The following is a 23,086-nucleotide window of genomic DNA, read 5'->3' as shown; positions in this document are numbered from 1 at the left end:
GATGTCCTAGAACTCGCGAAGGACCCGTTAACCACAGATTCTGTCTTGCAATCAAATTAACTCAGAAATACAAGATGTTCCAAAACTCAAAAAGATATTTTTGTCAAAGTCTTAAAAATTTGAAACTTCAGAATAACTTTTAGTTTTCGTGTTTCATATTCTTGTAGATGTTGAAGCGTTCTTTCTAATGGTAGTGCCAGTATTAATTTTTTTTAAGGCAAAAATTCAGTAGTGTGCTATTAGGAGCCGAAATTTTCATTATAGTCCAAACCGCAAAATAAGCGATTTTCGGTGGAACCCCGGCGTCTCATCAAATAAAACATTAAATAAATTAAAGTGGGAATGGTGGTTTCAACTTCACGTATAATCAAACAACGATAGACTCGTACCCAGTGATTAATCGATGAATTATTGTCGAAAGCCCTCGATTTCTTGCACCGCCGTCAACGAAAATTAATGACCAAAGCAGTCCTTTGTGGCGAAAACGAATAAAACTAAACTAGCCAGGAACTATCCGTTTTTCTAGTTAAAAGCGGCACTACGTCTTCAAACCTTACAACTTGTCAGACCTGAAAGATAAACACAATCACTTCCTGTATTACGCGTTCTCTTTCATTCGCTTCCTATTAAACCGCTTGAAGGCTGGGTTTAGTAACGTTTCTGCTGGGATTATACTGAGGGAGCTAATGTTAGTTCTGTTAAGTAGTCGCATATTTCGCTTGGTTTTGGGGAGAGAACTGAGTTTCCTTTTACCTGTCACTCGTCATGGTCAATAAGCATCAAGAATGATAATGCTTAGAAGAGAGACTTAAGTTGGCTGTCGTTCAAGGATTCTTCTTATGGGGGTGGATTTGACTTGCAAGCTTCGTTTTTAATGAGGGTGCCAGTCAGTGTCACATTATAAAGCTTGGGAGTATGAAATGCGTTTGCTTCTATATTCTGGTTTAATGCATGTGTCAATAAAGAGCTCGATGGATAAAGAGATCAACATTACTGCAAAAAGCACGCTTGAAGACTGTCATGAACAGGTACACGTAAGTAAGCAGAGAAAATAATAGTTATAACACGTATGAAATTTGCCACAATTTGTAATTAACTTGCTGTGTTATCAAACTTGCCAGGCCTAACACAAAATCCCAGAATGAAGCAAATAACTTTATCAAATAAAAGACATTTCAAACTATAATCGTCTAAAAATCCCAACTAAAAAATTTCCGATCAGATAAGAAATGCAATGATACTATTTCAAAAATATTGGAAGAGTAATTTCTACATTAGATATATTGAATTTCGATTACCTAAATTACAGCATCAGGACATCAATAACATGAAATGAAATGAAAAAACTGCGCTGCATTTAGGTTGAGTTAAGCTGAGGATATTTCCACAAATTTAATTAAAGGTACTTCCTTGCAATGCCACACTAACCCTAAAGCTGTTACTTGTATTATTTTTATTCACCTCTCAAAAAAAAGGAAGATAGTTATGTATTTACATTTGAGTAACTATGTATAAGTAGAATTTTACGGCTCAACAGCCGAATTTGCCGAAGACAGCATTAGCTGGAGAAACGTAACATTTTTACAAAGTTAGATTTGTAAAAAAAAAAATTGGCCGATAAACCATCTAAAAATAATTCTTTGGCGTGTCTTGCAATTTTCGAATCTTGGAATCGATGGCGCCACCAATAAAATTAATTTTTATGGTAGAAAAATCATCTTAAATAACAAAACAACTTGTGTAAATAATACTTTGAAGTTTAATCTTTATTGTGGGAAAGCTTGTTTTGTTTTTTGTGGCACTGCTGCAGTTTTTCTGCACTGGTAGCGCAAAAGTAGAGTTACCGTTGCCATGTGGAGCAACGGCAAAGTGTGCTTTACAATTCAAGAGAGTAAAAAATTAAATTTACCGTTCAGCAAATCTTGGAACATCCGATACAGAGCTCATAAATTGAAGTGACGTAACTTAATTATATCAAATTTCCTGGTAGAAACATGAAAATTAAAAGTAGGTTTCCTGAGATAAAATAAAATATTTCCCGTACCGTCAGCGATATTTGATATTAGCTTTGTCCGTTTCGCTCCGAGATCAAGATGAGAAATTATAATGAAGATAGAATGTTCTCGGTATTCCTCGACTTATCTCTCAGGTAGTAATTAATCAGTTAAGCGGATTGCACGTTCTTGAGGTTTATATGTACAAGGGTGGGCCTGTATCAAGTGTTGGAGGCTTGAGCAACCCTAACGCTCTATGGAACTGATTAATAGGGGTTGTACTTTTTAACAACATCATATCGACGAATTTAAAGAAATGGTTCCAATTAATCCATTTTTTCGACGCGCAATTGCGAGCGTGACTAATAACAATTAGTTCGATTAATTAAACCCAATTAATTTTTGTTTGTGATCCATGTCAGGAGGGTAAAAAACATCAAATTAAAATTCAAGCCTGGCAGATATGTCAACAGAATTATTGAAATGTGGCAGAAAAAATTAATTATGTTTTCGGATGAGGTTATTGATTGGATAGGTTCCCATCCTTTTGCAAACAGTACTACAAAAAATTCAATAACAAAAACCGCCGAATAAATGTAATGGTAGACACCCCGGTAATATTATATTTACTCGATGGCAAAAGGATGACAATCAGCAGGAGTAATAAAAACTTTCCATTTTGTTAACAAATTAGACCAATATTTGTGGTAATTAATAATTTGGGCTGGAATGTGTTTCTTCGAATGGGTTTAATATACACCAGTTGTAATTCCTTTCAGATCCAATTATTAAGAGACGGTGGTGGTTGCTTTGGTTATTCGCAAAAACATTTACAAAAGGAAGGGCAGTTGTGCCCTGAATACAAATTTGATTTCATTTTCATACAGATACGGCGTGACCCGAAGAACTGTATTGTTCTCGAAAGAAACAAATATGTGTACCTGCACTCACTGAGTTATCTATGTAATTATATCTATAAATTATTCATTAAAAGTGTCACCTCGGTGTTATTTATAGAAACCCCAGAAAATAGTTTTTGAAACATTCATCGCATTTTGACCTACCTTTAGCAGTTTTTCACGTCCAATTAAAACTTCAACGCTCGCCACAGTTACTAATTCAAACGTTTGGGATTCACTATTACCAACTTTCGATTTTCGTTAAATTTTAGCGAATAATAAATAACATTCGACACAAATTTAGTTTTAACACATGGGATATCCGTCGCGCATTAGATGCGGAATGGATGACTGATGATGATGAGTCAGGAAAATGTCAGTCTTTTTGTTTGTCCATGGAAATTAATTTCACTTTGAAACAATCTGCATAACAAGTTTATAAACATTTACCTAATGCATAGGTGACGATGAGTAATGTTCAATTTGATAGTCAAACCAAGTCTATAATTATTGAAGGCAGTATGAAAAAAAAGTTGTCCAATTAATGCTGTTTAAGTGGGTAGAATTCTGAGTCAGCTGTATAGCTTTGAGCTGATAACTGAATGTCAGCGAAAAGATATGAAAAAGCTTGATAACATACACAATAAAGCTAAAGGGGGGAAAATATGTCATATTAAATTGTAGGAAAATAAAACTTTCAGGTGAGGATTTATGTTATTTTTACAATTTTGCTAGGAACTTTAAAATTAGGTTTGCTACACGTCGAAATTGACTCTTTTCAAAGAGACAAAAACAACTGATTTTTTTAATCAAATAATACTTTGAAATTGCAACTGTGATTGAGCAGTTTTTATTCAGTCGCTACATATAACAAACTTAGTGGCTGATATTTACGAAATTGTGTATTTTAATGGAAAAATCCGTACAATTTTAGTTTGAAATCTAATTTGCAATTTACGTCTATTTCGGGTACTGCAGAATTCGTGCTGCATACATTATAAATTAAAACTTTAGCAAATTTAGTTTGTACAACTACATACGAGTATTATAAAAAAATCCGGGACAAGTGCACTACTGCTATGATTTCAATGAAACTTTTTGGATCGATATACAAGCAGATACCTTCTACTTTTAAAATATTGATGCCTTATTGTAAATATACATTTACAAATTGAATATTGGAGTTTCTGCCATGCTTTCAAGTTGCAGCTTACTTTCTGCAAAAGTGTTTCATTTTCATGGTTTTTATTATTTATTTCTTTCTAACTTGTACATACAAACACAATTTCAAAGCTTTCTCCACACTTCAAAAGTGTTTTTTTCTTTTATTTTTCAACGCTCCGGTTATTGTATTTTTGAACTATAATTAAAGCAATGTACGTGCAAGAAAACATCTCAAACGTAACGAACTTGTAAACATGGGGCTTTTTCATTTTTTCCTTGTTGAAAAACGGCGTTTTTTTGTTTTGCCCTCATAAGCAACCCTACTAACAACGTGAAAAATTATCTCGACAAGGGTCTCATTTTCATACACTGAGTGCCGTGCTTATTACTTTCCTTTCGGAAAATATCTGAGTGTGTTCAAGCCAAGCTGGACATACAGCTCCACCCTTCAACAAACAGTCGTTCTACTGTGTTGCCCTACTTCATTATTCTCTAATTTACGGTGTAAACTATGTCGGATGTTATCGCAAACGGTAACTGTCGCGTGTTTTAGCTTATCGATTCCCTTCTGGTGGCGCATTGACGCTTTATAATTGTTTTAAAGTGGACAGGTTTGACATTTTCAACAAGTTTTCAAATGGTATTAATAATGTCAGGAAGGCTTTCGCCAGCTTTCGGCGTTTATTGCCACCGTCATCGCTTTTTGCTGTTATAATGATCCTGTGAACCACTTCAAAGGCTCGTGGAATAGGCTGATAAACAGTTTTAATCACTGAAAGGAAAGTTACGAAGTTTAATCTACGGCATAACAGGATTAACTGGATACATTATTAAATCGTTAATAGCAAAAAGGTATTAGCTAACAAAACTAGTTTTTTTATCCTGCTCACTGATTTACTATTCGCAGGTTTTGTATTTCAGCGAATTGTGTAACTGAATTTATTTATAGCTACTCAAATTACAGACAGTGGAGAGCTGGCTATGTCCCATTACAGTTTATGTTCCCCCAATTTTTAGTTTTATCCCCATCGAATGCTGTACAGCGATTTACCATTACGCTGTAAAGTTCACGAGAGTATAGATAATTTCACTGACAGCAAACATTTGTTCGGCCGCTTCTCTGGGGAGAATTTAGTCTTTTTGAAATTACATATTTCGGTAAATGTTTAAGAAATTTAATTTAACGTTCTTTGAAATAAGATATTTCGGTGTCAGCAAAGATCAAAAGGCGAGAAACATACATTTTAGTTCCACATTTTAGTTAGCACAAAATAAAAATCTTTTTATTTTTTCCCCAGTGACAATTGCTGTGAAATAAGCTCACGTACAAAACCACTGCGTAGACCGTTTTGCCCTTGCTTGTCCGTATTTATTTCCGTCTAATTACGGGCCTTTGTTTCCGTTAATGATTTTTAACAGCGCTTCCACCCGAAGAAAACCGGAAACAACGACAGGTCCATTTTCCCCTTAGATTGTGTAACTTTGTTTACCAATTACTACTCCAGACTAAGCGAGGAGGTCAATGGAATTGTAGATTTAACACCTGCGCTCGACTGCTTCCTATAATTCAGCGTGCAGTTCAATTATTCACGAATGCCGGCTGAAATGTAGAAAGTGCATCGATTAGAAAGAATAAACTTTTTCGAAAATTCAAAGGCACGTTTATAAAATTTTCGAGGTGTAGGCAAGTGAGCAGAGAGTGGCGATATGAATATCGACATTGTTCATGTGAGCCATAAATAATTCATATTGATTTGAAATTCCACACACAGGAGGGTACTTTTAAGGTCCATAATTGTGGGGCATTCAATTTGATGTGAATGGGTTTAGTTGTGTACAGAGAAAAAGTTAACTAACACAAACAATCCAAGCACGGCCTTAGATATAAAATTGATCAATTGCGAATGTTAGGAAAATTACGTCTAATTATTGACAGGAAGGCATTGTTGCCTCTTTTAGTTAGCTAGTAAGTGGATAAAACTTCAAGAAGTCAGCTTAACGTTGGCAGACATTAGACAACATTTTCGCTTTGTCACTTTTTCTTGGCACTTTGATCGTTTTCAGTTCCATTGTCCAAAGACAATAGAGTCATTCTCTGTATTATAAGGCGCTAAAAGCATATTCCTGAACTAATTCAACTCGACCAGAGCCAACTATAGCTTACGAGCCTACGCCTAGCGGCCGGAGACCCGATGTGACGTCAGCACAGTGGCCGAACGGTCACCATTGCGGCTTATGGAAATATGGGAATGAGATGTCTTTTTTCTTCATTTTAACAAACTTGGACATTGTAAATTGCGTTTTGCTTGGAACGACAATTTTTGGGATGTTCTTAGAATCTGATCATTAAATGTTCTTCTCAAAATATTACGGAATTACTTCTTTTTTTGTGACTTTTTACTGGTGCGGACACGGTTAATAGTTTTAAAAGCTTGATTTTCCTAGAAACCTTACAAATAATTTTTTTGTGTAATAAATGCTGAAAGTTGACATTTAAATAGCAGTGCCGGATTTAGGGCAGGTCAAGCGAGAACAGCCCCATATTTAGGTACTGTTAGGTACTTTGCACCCTTTCAATCATGAAATACAAAAACCATTGTATTTTTCTTAAAAAGGACATCGACCATCGACCCAAAGCTTTTTTATGCCTATCTAATAATTTTATTTCCTAGTTCTACAAAAAATGGAAAAAAATGTGACCAGATTTTTCTCTATTTCTGGAAACGTATTCAGCATTCATGTTTACATTAAATCTTCTCGGAATAATATTAAAGATTTACCTCTTTTTCTGACTTTTTGGGTTGAGAAGGATCTCGGAATTTTTTCCTTCAATGTTTTTCCCAGAATATGACAAAATACCCCTTTCCATCATTTTCTCTGGGTTTTATAAATACTCCCATGTTCATGAAAATGTTTTTAGTACTTGCTTCATTTCGAAAGGGCAAACAAGGTGTGTGACCCAAGTTGTAAATTAACTGATTTACTTATTCTGTTGTCTACATACATATAATAGGTGTAATACCTTTTTAATCAAAATGCCAAATAGTTGCTGTGTACCTAATTGTAGAAGTAATTACAATAAAAGTGAAAAAGTGTCGATTTTTCAATTTCCAAAGAATAAACTTCTGAAAGATAAGTGGATACAGTGTATAAATAGAAAAAACTTTGTACCTAACAAAAGCAGTGTTGTGTGTATTAAACATTTTGATGAAAGATTTGTTAAAATCTGCTCTGGTGTATTGGTTTCTCATTTAAATATGGTTTTACAAAAAAATGACAAAGGAATAACATTTTTTGCTTATTTCAAAACAGATAAATTTGCAATTAAAATTTTAAAACTATTAGTTTGTACTGTTAAAATTAATTTTTGCATTATTTTTATTTATTAAATTTTGTAATCGTATTTAAATAATAGCAGGCTGTGGATTCACAATATCAAATAGTGCGTTAAAGATTAAAGAAAAATTTACCCAATAATGTGTAAGTATTAAAAAATTGGAAAAAAATGCAATTGCATCCTTAACAATAATTGAGAAAATTCGAAACAGTCTTAAAGAATTACGAGTTAGAATTGGTAATGGGTCAGTCAAATAGTGGAAATTGATTTGAGTTAAGGAACAAATTTCATTCCTTTGACATTTTTTGCAAAATTAAAAATAAAAAAGTTTTTCGTTAATTTTTGTTTATTTTTCGATTTTAAGAACACAGCTTCATAATATTAAAGTTTTAATTAAAGATTTATTTATTTTAAATTAAGCAAAAAATATTATTCCTTTGTCATTTTTTTGTAAAATGAAAAATAACGTTTTTTTTCCTCTTGTGAACTCAATCCGGGGACATACTGTACATATATTGTATGTATGATTGAATAAATGCTTGTTTTCTTAAAATTTGCTGTTGTCATTATAAGTCACAACATAATTTATAAAATTTTACAAAAGTTTTACAAGTGGGAAGTTTTTAGAGGCCTTTTTATGAAGTACGGACGGCGTCTTTCCCTTTAAACCAATGCATTTTTCGAAGCGCGGTACGGCCACTGATGTGACGTCACGATTCCTAGGCGTAGGCTCGTAAGCTATAGTTGGCTTTGACTCGACCCATTAACGACTAAGCGTACCTTATATCTACGACAAATAAAATTAAAAGTTAACTCTTTTGACCTCTTTGAAATTCGTCTCGGCCACTTAGAGAAGGTAAATTCCTTGGCTTTTAGTCGCGTTTTATTATCATTGTTAACATTTAGACATTTGACCTACCAATATTTATATAGGAAAAGCTCATTTATGATTTCTCTTGCGGCAAAAAGCAAGTACGAATTCTCCTGTCCACTCTTCTCACAGTCGTAAACTTTATAGTCTTTAAAATTTATAACAACTTAGGAAATATACGTAGTAAAAGACGTTCTTGTTAGGTGAAAACAATGCCAAGTTTCATAAACGCCAACGGTCATTATAATGAGCGTAATAAAGCTAAATGAAAAGCTCGGCTATTGTGAAAAAAAAAATAAAAGCAAAGTTCGACTTCTGCTCACGTAGCTGGGAAAGTGAACGCAGTAATAGGACACTATCCGATATCAATAACAGTCTTTGAAAGTATAGAATGTCGCTATTAAAAATAACCGAATGAAATAATAGTAATAATAAAATTTTATACCCCCACGAAATAGCCAAATAGTGGTCTGATGTTTGAGTCATTGAGCGGTGATTTATTCCCAATAAAAAAGTAATTTGTTTCGTATTTCACGTCCATGGTTTCAGTGGTGATTTATTTGCTACCACAAATTACTAATATGAGAGTTTATATTACTTCACGTCTTTTAGAGTAAAAATACCTCTAAAATCTGCCCGACGAGCTGTGAACTTAAATATAGAAAAATTTTAAATTGTGAATTAGTCCAAACTTTTTGGAATTATAGACAAAACCTAAAGAAATGGAATTACCTATTTTGAAAATTACAATTTATTCCTAAACACCAAATTTTGTCAAAAAAATGCTGACGCGCGTTTCGACTCGAATTTAATCATCGCTCTGATGATGATAGCATTGCTATCGAAACGCGCGTCAGCATTTTTTTGACAAAATTTGGTGTTTGGGAATAAATTGCAATTTTGATAATTTTTGTCAACACCAAGAATTGACCAATAAATTTTCTTTGATGGAATTATCTATCACAAAAATTTTGAAAAAAATTGTTCATAATTAAACCAAAAAAAACGTATAAATTAAAAAAAACAATATAACGAAAGCATAAAAAATTCAATCACAATGTTAAAAAACTAAAAATATAATAAATATAAGAAATCTAAGGAATATATAAATTTTAAAACCCAAAAAAGTTTTTCAAAGTTTGAAAGAACAATTTATCTTTATCTCTGTATTTAAAGAACCACATAAAAGATTCATATTAACCAAAAATATATAAAGTTTACAAAATGCAGAAGATCTAAAGAATATAGAAAACTTTATTCAAAGACATGACTTGAAATTTCAAAGCCAACTGAGGATTAATTTTTTTGATGGCATAATATGTATTTCAATTGCTTTTATTATACCTTTCCGCGCTTTCAAAGTTTCTCAAATGCTTTCAATTTATATCCAATGCTTTTATTTCGAATTTGATAATTTAGTTAATTGAACCTGAAAATAAAATTGTTTACTTTTCATCTTTTCATTCAGATCACTGATTTTAACGATCCTGGTATTTGAAAGGAAATAAAAAACGAATATACCTATAAATTATTAAGGTAGAACTGTAATTAGGTCAAATGTGATAAATAGATCTCTAGCATGAGACATTTGAGGTTTTTTATTGCCTAGGGTATTGTGTTGGGTAATTCATCAGAATGGAAGAACCTGTTTGCATTGTTTGATAAATTGTAAAAGTATTCCCTTGCGGTAAGTAAAGTGTTTAAAATCTCATTTTTCCATAACTAAAACCGACTAGACTGACTAATAGACCAAAGAAAAAATACGTTCATTTAATTTTCATAATTTTATTGTAAGAACAATAATTTGCTTAGCAACAACAATCTCATTAAAATTTATAAGCTGCAGAAAGTTTCCTTTAAAATTTGTTTCAAAAACATGAACAGTTTTTCTCTTAGTCATAATTCTGAGATAAAAGCGTATAAAGGCAGGAAATCCGTTAATTGTTAAAGATTAAAACGTCTGCGAAAGCATTGTATATGAGCGAAATCTTGTGCACTTCTGTTGGACGATATTAAGTATATATAAAATAGATATTGATTAGGATTAGAAACTGTTGGATCAAACACTTTGTCTTTATCTCGTTTTAATTAATTAAATATACAATTAAACTACCGCGCTGTTTTAGGAACGCGAGTCGTTTTTTGATTACTTTTTTTAAATTGTCACACCGAGAAATAGAACCAAAGCGTGGTTATAAAGCTCATCCCACGCCAAAAGCTCCAAAGGAAACAAAATCATTTTAGCAATTAATAAGTAATTCAATGTGCGTAATCTCATTTCAGTTGGATGACTCAAGTTGTAATAACCTTGTAATAAAATATTAACGTCTTGTTTCATGGATAGTTAAATCTCATTATGCACAGTTAAACGGAGCAAATTCTTGATTAAAATTAAAAATTAAACCGTTAAAGTGCGCAGTGTCATTGAGGCAAAGAAACAAGCGCATAATACATGCCATGTCGATCGATGCAATCATGTAAAGGAGTCCCTTTGATAACAGACTACTCTTTTAGGTAATAAAGCTTGAGACAACCCTTATTTATAGATATTATCAGTGCGGTCACCTTTAATAAGTCATGAGGCCCGGACAACACTTCCTAGGGATGTTACAGGAGTTCCTCTTGATGAGGACTGTTGATAATGCACGACTCAATAAATACAAAACGGGCTATTGAAGCAGGATAACTAATGCAATTAACATTTTATTATAATGCCATTATTTAATTGATAATGAAAAGCTGTCGTTGGTGTTATGCAAATTTCCACACTCATTTATTCTCCGTTTGATATATGCAATCATCGCGTCGACGTGTTAGAAATTATGAAAGTTTTAATTCATCTGGAGATATTGCTTCTGAAAAATATCGAAGCAATTTGTTACATATTTGCGTAAACACGTGTTTGTGAAACGTACAACTTGTATAAAACCAATTATCACATGTCACAATCGCTGCCAAATCCTGAAAATAATTTAAAAGAAAGTTTGATAAATTTGTAAACAGGATTGAAATTCACTTCGGAAGTTGACTTACATTCAAAACATTTTAACAAGCATTAAGCAAATGACAAGTTGCGAACAAGAGTTTAATGGCAGTAAATCGATACAATGATTGAAAGGAATGGATGTGATCGTTGAAAAAACAGGAGTTTCATGCTGGGAAATGTAAACACACAACACAAAAGATGTTTTAAATTAACGATTTGAACGTGTCGGCAAAACGGTTTTATTGTTTTTGTTTTTTTGTTGAAGGTGCAGCTTTTTTGAAAATAAAAGTCTTGTTCGCGACTTCTATAAACATTGTATGGTGTAAATAAACTATCTCAATTTTTACGACTCCCGGACGGTTATGCTCTTATGCATAGGTATATGAGCACAGAGATTTGTTGTTAAGCTTCGTCAGATTTATGTAGCTTCGGCTGAGTTTAACCTTGTGTAAGTCCAAAACAAATATATCCGCATATAAAGTGTGCAACACTAAAGCCCTAATATGTCAAGTTTCTTATGCCGCCACATTTATCCGCGTTGTTCTTCTGTAAAACAAAAGACCTATTTCGATCATCCTTCTTTTTCACTTAAACTCTTTTTACGCTTCCATTCACAAGTTGTAAAGATTAACTCAAAAGAAATTTATCATCGGATAATATTCGAAAGAGACACAAAACATCCCCTAATTCAGTCAAGCACAAGGTTTTTATTATCCGCGATTGTTTCGGTTAATGACACCCTAGGGGGTCGTTCCCAGCTTAATAAATAACTCAAAGAGCAAAAAATCATAGAAACTCCACGATAACGCATTTTTTTGTAATTGCCATCAAATTTCCCCAAAAACGAATCCGTTATTAAAAGCAATGCTCATAAAAACGGACACGGATGTCGTTTTGAGGGTAGATTGGATCGCATTTCGATTATTTTTTAATAACCAGCAAGTTATCGTGGACTGGCTTTGTCCATTCGGTGGCAATTAATGTTAAAAAAGACTGTTTCAGATAAAATATGACTCTTTTCGATGGAAAATGGGAGGAATCATGTCGATATTGAAATTATATTGGGCGCGCCGTGGAGGTGTATTACAACCACCTATACGTTCGATTTAGTGTTGTGTCGTCGATGTTTATTTTAGAATCGATTGGACCCAATTTTCACAAATAATTACCTGTAAAACCGAGCGGTCACTGAGAACACAGTAAACAGCTCGCGCGGTTTGTTATTTAGCATTCACGTTGTTAAAATTCAATTGAAAAATGCTAAATTAATGCTGTTGTAAATAAGAAAAAAAAATTGTGTGTTTGATAAGATTCGCTTTTCCACTTATGGTAATTTTGTTTATATTCGGGGATTCCAAAATTTGCGCTGTTATTAACTGAGTGACAAATTCTCTTCTGTCTGTTTTAATTACCGTAATTTGCATCAAAAGAGATAAGAGAGAGCAACTTATAATTCAGTCTTAAACAGTAAATGCATATTAAGTACAACTGCATTAATGACACCCTAAGAACTAAAGCTGCAAATGTATCACTATTTTATTACCAGTAAGTAATGTATGGGATAAGATTCCACTCGGGTCGTATGCACACTTTGTCATCAGCAAGAACGCTGAGAGCGAACGTATAACTAGTTTTATACTCTGTATGCAAATGAAGCGGCAACTTAGCTTAAATAAATTAGTTATGGGAGTTTCATCTATGTACTCAAACAAAGTTATACTTTAATGTATTAAATTTTCTCATTTGAGACAAAATGTTTTTACTTCTTGAATGAGGTAAAAGTGGCAATGTTGCACCACGGAAATGGGTGCTAGTGGAGTTTACTCTGAGTGAAATTTTTGCCTTGTGCTTTACACTATTTCACGAACAAGAATTCTTCGTTAAACAAGTACATTTACCTTCCGTATTTAAATATAGAGACAATTTTCCTGGTGGCAACACGCAAGCATTAGCCGAAACAAGTGTTTACACGATCACCAAACGAACGTTATCAGAAATGATAAAGCGGCACTCATTAATTAGATCTGACTTTTTCAAACAAAAACTGCTCCACAAAGACACGAAACCGTCCCATTATAGCAACAAATCTTGTTTTACTTTCATCGTGACTTTCTATTTAGTAAAGTGCATCGGACTGTATGAAGAATCACAATCCAAATGGATTTTTAACATGAATCCAATTTAAAATAATGAAACAGCCGCCACACCTTAAACCGGAAACGTTTCCGTCGTGATTCCAAACTGATTTATCCCTGTAAAAATTGTTATCTTGTTTTAAAGCAATTTCAGCTCTACGTGCGCCGGTACATTGTATAATAGTGAACCCTCCGGAAACCAATTTAGTTAGTTTGAAACTTTGTGTTTGTTGCAGCATGACGTAACAAGCATGGACAGGTTGTTGGCTACGATGCATGAGGTCGCTTTTGATTCTGTCCTTGGCGGAAGAGAGGATGGAAGTGCTGGAAACGTATACAATTTGGCGTTTCTTGTGGTTGCAGGTTTGAGCACCCCATTGTGCTTAGTAATTTTGACAGTATTATTAGACCTACCGTCGAATGTATTTGATACTCTCTGACAGGTACTCAGGATTAGATATTATTCGGGCTCGGAAATATGGTTTTATTGATTTCCACAAATAAACTCGAGGCAATTTTGGTAAGTGCCTTAGACAATGCTCCTCCAAGATCTTCCCAAATTGGATCTGTTTTTTGTAATTTTAAACAACAATCGTTAGTTTAAAATTTTAATTTTATTGCAGTGCAAATAACTACTCTGAATTAATAATATCTGCCAGCTAAAAATTAAAACTTTAAAAATGGTGGATGCGCCGGGTAAACTTTTTGTCGTAATTTTGTATTTGTCGTTCTGAAACTCGCATGTTGAGTCAATCCGTTCCTTTTCTGTTCAACCGGTGCGTGATCAAAATTAGCTGTTAGACTAAAATTACGAGGTATTTACGTTAATGGCGAAAGTACCGAAAACTTAACCGATAAAATGTAAAAATATATAATTTCATAACGGACTTGCACGACTTTTTTCCTCATTATTTCTGTCGAGACTAAACGACAACAAACTTCATTTATGTTCGCTTAAAAAGAAAGACACCAAACATTTTTAATGAACATAAAACGAGGTCATTAGCTGAAACAACTCAAATTAAAGCAAAACTTTACCGATGTTTCCGGTGTAAACTCTCGACATAGAGAAAACATTTTTCATGGTGCTTTTCTTTGATAAAAATCTCTCTCAAAATAACACATGCTGGTTATTATTTATTAAGCCTTATTGGTTTGATTATGGATTTTTACTAGTAAATGCTAGGCAGAATGAAACTGATATTCTCGATTTTTTACCGAGTAATGTAAAACAAATAAACTTTTTTGTGCGACAAAAGAACATTTGCATATGACAAAATTCTGTTGGTATATTCAATATGCACATAAATTATCTCAGCAGTTTAAAGGAAAAGCGAAACGAGTGTGGGCACACTTGTTTTGATTTGTAGGGAATTAATGACACTGAAAACGTTTTCACGTTCGCTTGGACGAAAAATATGAACACAATACATCGAAGCTCATTGGATATTTCCACATTTCGCTTTGTGGTATTAACATAGAAAATAAATAAAAGGAAACAGGTAAAGATATAAAGATTTCAGATAAAATTATCAATACAGCAAACTTGCTGTTATTACAATTCAAACAATTTATTAGAAGCAAAAGCTCAAAGAAAATCCAACTTCAAAAGGCCGTGAATGTGGAAAAAGAAAATATAGAGATAACCTTGTGCGGATAAGTGACTTTATATTCTATTAACAATTAAATCTTTAAAAGCCGATTCTGTACAAAGCAGGGAGCCGAGATAAAAGATTTTGTGGGCTTTTGAATATTAAGTGCACAATTATAGAGCAGAGGACATTTAACGATGTACCCACCTCTATAACGTGCCTCTAAATGACAAAGTTTATTTAGGTTTCAGATTTAACTAAACGAGGGAAAAAACTCTTTGGAATTTATGGAAACAACAATTTATAATATTGTCAACAAGTTTTGTATAACCTTATTCTTTTTGTTGTTGTTTTGGACGAAAAAGAGAAATATTTTCGACCCGAGATTGCGCATTCGTTTAAATTTGGATGTAGAGCTTCGGAAACGAAATATAAGATATGATAAGGTTTAGTGCCTCTGGTAAATAAGTCATTATGTAAATTTTTCATCGTTTACACGGGGTACATAGCACATAATAAATTCCCTCTCGTAATAGCACAATATGTTTGTGTTATTTAAGCTTGCCAGCTTTTTCACGGTGAAGCAGGTCGTGTAATCCCGGATTTTCGACCTCGGTGCTGTTTAGTCGCCGCTTTCTTTGTGTGGGAACTATTTAATTTAATAATTTTGTCGCTTAAATGGAGCGGCTAAATCTAGGTTAGGAATTAATTACGTTGTTTCGCCGGAAAAATAAAACCAACTGGGAATAAAATAAGGCTTTCGCGTCGAGAGATTCTGTTCTAATTCGTACCACTAAATCCACCAACTATTTGCCGCAAGATATAATTGACTTTGAAATGAGTTTCTTTTAACTTTTGTTAACTTCAACAAATTGTGTTTTTGGTGGCGAAACTATTAGTGTCGTGGGCACAAGTGTGACAAATAGAACAATAGCGTCTCGCCACTCTATTTTTATAAAACCTACAACATCCTTTCGTGTTCCGGACGTCGCAGGAACGGAAGTCCTGCTAGTTGCTCCCCGGGCTCCCGAATAACATAATTGCCACACTTCTAAATGCTTTATCAAAGCTCATAAAATCGCGTATCAAATTATTAAACTTTAAATAAAATTTGTTACTGCTAAAAGAATATAAAATTCTGCATAAACTATTTATTAAAGTTTAAGTGAATGTTAACAAACTTAAGAGAAAGGTTAAACCTATAAAGTGTAAAGTTACGTTGTTTTAAGATCCACTTAACACTGAACATGAAACTACTTTCGGTTTTTAAGTGCACGTTTAGTTCGTATATTAAAAAACTTCCGCCAATTTTTGTGATCTGATATCCGAGCTGCTGTTTAGGAACCAAACGCAATTAGAAAATCTAAGATCTGCCGTTACCAAAAGACCTCTCAAGTTTATTAATACTTAACTTACTTATTTCGAGCTTCTTACAAAAAGCCGCCTGAAAAAGCTTTGAGACATGGCCATCTAAACTGTTAACTTATTAAAATATTTAATTTTATCTGAGTGGAAAGGTCGCAAACTCAGGACAAAAAGCTCGCTTCGTTATTTACTTACGCAAAATTTAAAATGTCTTCTGAGTCAAATAAAATAAAAACTCTTTAGAGCTATTAAAAAAGCCTAAAGCTGGTTATTATAAAGGTCGTTGACATTAACGGTTTTGGGAAGCCACAAGTGGAGGAGTAAAAAATTAAAAATCGCGCCCCGTTTTCATACATCGCGGTACAAAACGGACCAGAAACGTGTATTTATATCCGAGATCTTCTTTCCATAACTTCGAATAGCACTCACCATTTCTATTGATATGAACACCAATATTCAATATATCTCGGTGGAAAGCTCTATATACTCCAAGCGATCGCTCTTTCACAGAATATGGTGTGGCTAAAAAGGGGTTTCCGTGTTTGCCTTAATAAAAGTGTAGTACTCTTTACAGAAAATACAGTCTGGAAGATTTGAGGTTTCGTTTGTGCATGTTCGGCGCATTAATAAGTAAACAGCTGTAAGTGGGAGGAACTTTCTTGAATATTTTATTCAGTTCGGATTGCTTTGCTAAATGTTGGATTTTTAAGAGGAGAAAGTTTGCTGTTGTTTCGTTAAGTACACGATTTTCTGCCAAGATCTAATTTTAGTGCGACCTAATTATCTTCACTCATTTTCAAATTAGTCAAGCAACAGACATCCAGCAAAAAGCGGTAGGCTACGAGGGTTTAGATCACTCTGGGGACGATGGAGAAGACTAAGTTGGTTATTGTGTTGTTTTACCAAAACTGGTAGAAAGTCACTTAGTGTGAAGCAACGGTCTTTTTGTTCCAAGTCTAGCAAGAAATAGGCGCAAATTATAACAATGCCGTTTGAAACCCTCGTATAATTATTATTCTAGATTGTTGAAACAGAACATCCATTGTATGCAGATTTTATCACAAAACTTAAACAAAGTTGGGCTAATATTGTTTATTTGATTAGAGACTGCGCTTGTATGGATGTGACCTGGTCATTTACCACATGTTACCGGTGGAAATGTCAATGTTTTTGGAGCCAGTGGCATTTATTTCACCTTTCAAATGTCGTGTCCCACATTTGTCTATTTGTTGATCTGCAGAAAAATATTCCGAAAGTACTGATATTTTATATGTCGCTGAACTCATTCACGCAGATTCACCCAAAATTATAAATTATTGCTGAAATCTGTCTTTCCCCACGTTTTTGGAACTGCTGACTACCGGCAGTCATCTCCCTTGTCAACACACGTCCCATTATAACCATGTAAAATATGTTTGACGGCACATGTAGTCATGTAGATTAATCGTTAAAGCATTTCGCAATTATCGGCTTCCTCGCAGCTCCTGGAAGAGCACTTTACCACGACAGAATAAATTGCATAGGACCTTCCAAGGCGCCGATAAAATTATAAAGACCTCAATATTATCCGTTTTTCATCAACAACGGAAAAAACAAGTGTACGGAACGAAGACATATTTTCCTCGACGGTGTAGTTCTCATCGTGTTGACACTTATGTCTCTTGAAGTGTGGAGCTCTTCCTCTCTCGAAAATGATTACTGCTTTCACAGATTTTTTTTCTTGAGATCATCAACGTTATGAATAAGGGAGCGATATAAACCCCTTCGATAAAAAATGTAGTTTGTGCTGGAAATGACGTTCTTGGTGGATAAAACGAATAGCTGGGTGGGTTCTATTAATACACAAAAAGCAGACGCGGTGGATCTTGAGATAATTTCAGGGTCTTAATAAAAAACCTGTGTTTGAGTTATTTCATTTATTTAATCAATTTAACTGAAGACAAAACAGTCCTCTGACCTCTGGTTACGCTTACGAGTCCCCCGAGAACCCGTTAAGTAACCAAGACAGGGAGCTTTTAAGCCCGCTGCAGATTTTCAATTATTGGATCTTCGTTTACAACACAAGCAAAAATTTGCTTAAGAAAAAATGCATTAGCCGAGGTTAACCACTAGACTGCTGCACCGCGTCGAGATTAGCAAGACCTTCTGAAGGAGCAGCCAGAAATAAGTGCCATATTATCTTGGTGCAACAGTTTCGCCTAGAGAATCAGTTTGGTGATAAATTCAAAGCGCGTATTTGCATCAAATTAAGCGAAGTTTTAGAGTCGCCAGCGGTGCACCGTAACTTTTAGAAGATTGCTTAGCGTGAGTTGTATTATGGTTATGATGGATGGTTCGTGAAAGGTATGTGAGAACAGTTTTTAATCTACTTTAATGCAATAATCTGGTCAAAATTAAATTTCTTTCGGTGGAGACTCGCAAAGAAACGTGTTTCAAACTTCCAACTCCATGAAGTCATTTCATTAGGCAGTTTTTGTGCGGTAAAGCTAAACTTTTAAGGGATGGAGTGGCGCACTTTGTTGAACGAAATTTATGCCAGAATCGAGGGAAGAGAGCTTGATGTTTATCAAATTGGGAATATCGCTAAGAGGATGAATTTATTTTTTAACCTGGAAGGTAGCAAAATCCTTTTTTTGGTGGTAATAGAAGACACTTATACTCTTTTGAGCGCTTTCAAACTCTTAAACGTATCATTTAAGCGCGACGATAAATTTAACGGCTTCAAACTCATTACTTGGGCATAAAAAGTAGAGTAAAATGTGGGTAAGAGATTTTAATTATTCATTTACTGCATCGTAGTACAATATTGAGAACCGATAAATCATACATCCGTTAATTAATTTTGTATCTCCCTTTACCTGGAGTTGATGATGTCGTAAAGTGAAATAACCATGGATATTCTGCTGCAAATAATAAAATGTGAACCGGCAAACAACTCGTAAAGGCGTGTTAATTAAACTACTCCAAATTCTGTTCACATAACCGCAATATGAATACTAAAACAAGTCGACTTGTCTTGGGCGAATTTTCATTTCAAGCACATCTCTCATTTCTCTATTACCTCACTCGAAAATTACCTCTTTACTACCTATTTTTATAGAGCAATAGAGGAGAAAACCTCGTCACTCTTGTTTAGGATATTGATAAATGAGATTTTCAGCAGGTAAGCAGTTTTCCTTGTAGACTTTGGTTTTTCTAGCGAAAAATTCCACCAACAAAATTAATAAAGGCTCGCATAAACTCCGACGGTGTCACTTCAAACAAGTTTATCTGAAACACGATGTCGTTTGGCACTTTTATAGTTATTGAGCAGTCATCCTTAAAAGATATAAGTTTACGATGCCAACAACATTATTCATCGGAGCTTTGGCACAATCCTTTACCTTCGCGGATCATTTCGCAAGTTACTTATGCAAATTCAAAGTTGTAACTTTTTGGGTTCTTCTCCCTAAAAATCCACGAAAATATGTAAAAAAAGAAGAATTAAACAGATGTTTCTATTAAAAAACTAATCAAATAGAAATGTTTCAGGACAAGTTTTGTAAAAATTATTATTGCTACCACAATGAAGCTTTCTGCAACGAGCATTTTCTCGAACAAATAGTTCTAGACAAGACATGACATCTGCATAAAATCCCAAGGAAACATGTAAGGTGATGAAAACATTGTAAATTATTTACGAAACTCAGAAGGATTTTTTTAAAGAGGTTAAACCATGATACATGCAAAAAGTTTAATCAAAAATAATATATTTTATTATAAAATGAAAATGAACAACAATGTGATTTAGTAATTACCGAGGTAATTACTAATTAGCTTTTAAAATATTCTAAAAACGAAATTCATGTCACCTAACTCGCACCATACATCACAAACTTGTGTTCTAGGCAAAACAGCATAAACAAGCCAAAATTAACAACTGTTTACACGAAAGTAGTTTCCCGTATGCATATAGAGTGCGCCATCATTTGAAAATGTCTGACATTCGAGAAGCACCTCTTTAGTTAACGAATCTATCGAAATAATTCAATTTTACCTTTCAATTTTTAATATTTAATATAAAACTGCATTTCGTTTCCCCTGAAGAAAATTGTGTACAAGCACGCAACGAATAATAAATATTAAAATAAAATTCCTGCTTTGAAAAACATATCGATAATGTCTCAGTTTTGAGCAATCATTAGTCGATCGAACGGAAAATGTAACCCCGGGCGTGATTTTTCATGAGCTTCTGAAAATACGAATAAATATTTTTCAGAGAAGAATTTTACAATCGTGGGGCGTTTAATTGAATTGGGCTGCGAGGGTTTACATGAGAGAAAAAGTGTTTGCTTCAAATAATCACGTGTCAAAGAGTGATAAATTTTTCGTAACCTACATTTTTACACAAATTGTAATAGCGTCGAAACGACGAATTTTAATAAAATTAAATTGAATAATGAAACGGTGAAAAAAATTCCCTCCACATAGCGACGACATTAAATGTTAGATTACGCAATTCTGGAGAAATGATACCTTGGCTTCAGATTCGATGAACTTAAAGCCGTCTTTTCATTTTAGAGCTCTTTAACTTTGCGTCTATTAGAGCACGTATCTTGAGACACGTTAAAAGCATTCACGTTTAAAATTAATTGAGTTACTGTTGCTACTTCTGCGTTGCAGTTTTTGGCTGTGTCTAATAGCGTGTCGTAACGTCGTTATGAAAAATTTAAAAAACGTTAAAAATTAAAATATTCAACACCATCTCTGTCACCATTAAGTAAATTATTACAGAATTATAACTCTTTAACTACCCTTCAAGAAAATATGGAAAGCATACTGTGAAATCATTAAAACACGTGAATTATGCGAACAAAATTGTTTCGTGAAATGAAATTTTACGATGAACCGATCTGCGGAAGTATGTTAGAAATTAAATTAATTTGACAAAAATTCGCACTGTGAATGGAAAATTAATTAAGCGAAAATATGTATCGTTTAACCGGGAGGAAATTAATTTGCTGAACACAGTTATTCATCGATGAATTAGCTATGTTCAATAATTCCGCTGATAGTCCAAAAATCCAGACATAACACTAAAATATTACAATTTATTTTCAGTGAATTCAGTGAATAAGTAATAAACTGAGCCAAGAAAAAAACACAAAGTTTTACCGTACACAATATACCTAGTTTTATTTTTAAATTATTAATAATAAAGTAGTTTCCAACTCTATATTTTACCTTAACTCATGAACTATGAATTAACTTAATGTAGTTGTCGTGTGAATGGTTCCCCGAAAAAGAACTAATTATATGGAAACAATCCACAAATGAATAAATTAAAAGCGGCATAATTAAACGCTTGGCGGTTTAGCACAGCAAAATTTCACGACTACAGCAATATTACCTATATTTATCAGTAAATAGATTTAAAAGCATAATTTTTAAACATAACAAAGCTCGTTCTTCCACTTGGTACTTTTACAATCATTATCTCCACTGAGCCCCATTATTTTTTAATCGTCGCTTTACCCCCTCGGTCTTGGAATTTTATCCAACCGAGAGAGAAACACGATTTCTACCCTTTCTGATAAAGATTAATACAAGTACGTTATTCGGTTTGACAGACCTCCCACTGATGATCAATCTTTATTCAAACATGGTTTTCAGCATTTCAACGCCGCTGAAACTTTGCCTGGTTAAGCTTTTTCAAATCGAACGAGAAACTTGCAAATTTCATTTGAGACCCAAATTTGCTAAGAAAATCATCAGAGTGAAAATGACTTCACTGCTTATCATAAAATGGTAGGAAATGTTTAATAATAATTGAAGAATTTGGTTGGAATTCAAATTTAGACTTGTCTTGGAATTGAAGTGTTTATTCAATAAAATCTCGAAAGGTACGAATTTGCATGCAAATGAAGTTTGTAAATAATGTAAATGGTAATTTTTCGAAAAATATTGGCTATTAAAGTGTAAATTGGAGGCGCCTGGTTAAGGAAGTTGTCTGTTTATCAGTAAGCTCATCGAAATCATCGCGGCGTGTTTCTGTATAAATTAGAAGAGCCTCATTTCATTCAATTCCCAAAGTAGCACTTTGAACACTCTTTCCAGATCTGTTTACCCTCAGCTTTGCTGCAGAGTGAATCGTACGTATTCCTACCAAAATACCGGTTTCCTTTATATGATTTAACTCTTAATCCAACAATTACATGAAAAATTCGGTGTAGATATTTGATTCCAATTAATTCTGCAATAGAGAAAATTCCTGGGTTTACTTTATGAAGTAAGAATGTTCTTGAAAGCATTTCTTTTGATTTAGTGAAGAAAAGATTTTACGTAGGACGGATAAAAAATAAAAGAGAATATCACTTTTGTTTGCTTAACTCTGGCTTGAAATCGAAATAATGCAAACATTTTAGTAATAACAATAAACTTGGCTCACTCTTCAAGTATCTTTCGGGCATTTTCATCTCGGTCATTGTTTGCTTTTCATAACAGAAAAACATTACAAATTAGACTCGTAGAACGAACTAATAGAATAAAAAAATACGCAATTTTAAACAATTTGAAAAGCAAATTGTACTGGTTTACACAAAGAAGTAGAAATGTTGGAAATTCGAATTTATGCAACACAATTTGCGAAAATAAAATTACAAGCTCTAGTCACAATTTTATAAAGCTATTATTGCGAAAAATGTGAGGAAATTCAACACAACGTAAATTATTCTTAACATTTGGCTAATTAAAAAAAATCTTGA

General features: G+C 33.6%; 1 protein-coding gene across 5 annotated transcripts in view; it reads right to left on the bottom strand.

Moving 5' to 3' along the window:
* The window catches only part of LOC148179248 (uncharacterized), a 121,313-nt gene that overhangs the window by 66,260 nt on the left and 31,967 nt on the right, over positions 1-23,086 (bottom strand). Inside the window, exon 1 of one of the 5 annotated variants that reach the window (XM_088030298.1) lies at positions 3,059-3,247. The exons of the other annotated variants lie outside the window; for them this stretch is intronic. The gene's annotated coding sequence lies outside the window, so the exon portion shown is untranslated. Of the gene's footprint in view, positions 1-3,058; positions 3,248-23,086 lie in introns of those variants that run through there. 5 annotated transcript variants of the gene reach the window in all.

The sequence above is a fragment of the Gnatocerus cornutus genome, chromosome 2 (assembly GCF_029298725.1).
Source record: "Gnatocerus cornutus isolate USDA-ARS CGAHR chromosome 2, icGnaCorn1.1, whole genome shotgun sequence".
Lineage (NCBI taxonomy): Eukaryota > Metazoa > Arthropoda > Insecta > Coleoptera > Tenebrionidae > Gnatocerus > Gnatocerus cornutus.
This window is presented reverse-complemented; position numbering and strand designations above follow the sequence as displayed.